Raw genomic sequence first — 1779 nt, 5'->3', positions numbered from 1 at the left:
AGAGAGGGCAATTATTCAATAGATGTGCAACCACTTATTGAGCTTAAAATATTTTCATGAATGAAATTTAGCTTTAGTCATTTGAAAAATTATACAATTAGTAGGGTTTAAATTCTGACCCAACATAACTCTTTTAAATTTAAATCCTTTAGCTACCGATATAACCTTTATATTTAGGAGAGTAGAAAAAAATTATGAGCAAAAGTAAAAAAAAGACACCCTTTATTTACCGTATCATTAACATCGCACTAGTCCTATTTTATTTATTTTATTTATTAAAAGGGCACCCCGCTCCCTTTATATCATTTATCCTTGTGTACCCAATTCATTGTTCAGTCGGATTTAACAGCTTTGAGCCGATTCACATTTCGAAACCCTAAATTAGACAGGATGGGGATTCAGAGTTTTAGGGTCGGTTGGGTGGCAGGAAAAAATTCCAATACATTTTGTGCTTCTCTAAAAATCCAAACATTTCGAACACTCCTCTAATCAACTCCCTCATTCATCCTTCACCATCTTCGCCGATCAACTCATCGCACGTCTGTCCGGCCTCATCGCACCGTCTGCCAGCCGCCGCGTAAGCTTCCTCTCTAAGCTTGTCTAAAGCTATCATACATACAAGGAAAAACCCTTCTCTCCCCGTTAATCTACAGTGTGCTCCCATGTATGTGATAATCTTTTAATTGCCTACCATTTCGTGTTATTATTTAGGATTTAGATTTTACTGTCAGTTGAATTCTAATTCGAGTGTCTGAACATCTTCCTCCTCTGTAGTAGACATTCAATTTTCATAAATATAATGGAATTAAATCCACTTTTATTTTCAAGTCTAAGCATATTGTTTGGTGGCGAAAGGTGATTACGTTCATAGGTATGCAGGTCAGTATCGTCAATCCCACAGCTAGATACAGGAAGATAAATCAAATACCAAGCAAGTCCATAAAGTCTAAGCACGTTGTAGCAGCTATAAACCGTAGCTATTATAGTATTGTAGCATTTACGATTACGTAGCAGCTACAACGTAATTGACAATAGACTAGAACGTTGTAGAAAGTACGATTTTGTAGCAGTTATAATGAACTTAGACCACATATCAGAACGTTATAGCATAGACCACATATCAGAATGTTGTAACAACTATGATTTCCTAGTTACTACAATGTGCTTAGACCAAAATATTATAATAATTATGGTTTTGTAGCTACGATAATGTGTTAAGATCCCAAACATTGTAGTATCTATAATTTCATAATTATTACAACATGTTTAGACCACAATTTAGAATATTGTAGCAACTACAATTTCATAGTTGCTACAATGTTATATTTGCTACAATAATGATAGTTAGGTGACGCCTATGATAGATGAGAAAGATGTTAGGGTATTCGAATGAGAATTGAATTTGCACTAAAATCTAAACCCTAAATACATACGAGGCGAAAAGTCCAACTACACCCTAAGTTAGAAATGCAGAAATACATACGATAGAGAGGAAGTTTATATGGCGACCGATAAGCAATGTGGTGGAGTTGATCGGTGAAGATGGTGAAGGACGAACGAGAGAATTGATCGGAGGAGGGTATTTGAGTTTTTCGAGAAGCACAAAAATGTATTAGATTTTTTCTTGCCTATCTAACCGGCTCTGAAACCCTGAATCCCTATCCTATCCGATTTAGAATTTCAAATGTGAATCGGTTTGCAAATTAACCAACTCCGGCTGAATAATTAATGGATTAATGATAGAAGGATAATTATATAAGGGGGTGAGGTGTTCTTTTT

Source organism: Curcuma longa, chromosome 7, assembly GCF_044706935.1.
Source record: "Curcuma longa cultivar G26 ecotype Majalengka, Jawa Barat chromosome 7, ITB_CL_G26_1.1, whole genome shotgun sequence".
Classification (NCBI taxonomy): Eukaryota; Viridiplantae; Streptophyta; class Magnoliopsida; order Zingiberales; family Zingiberaceae; genus Curcuma; species Curcuma longa.
The sequence above is the reverse complement of the archived record's forward strand: the minus strand, read 5'-3'. Positions refer to the sequence as shown.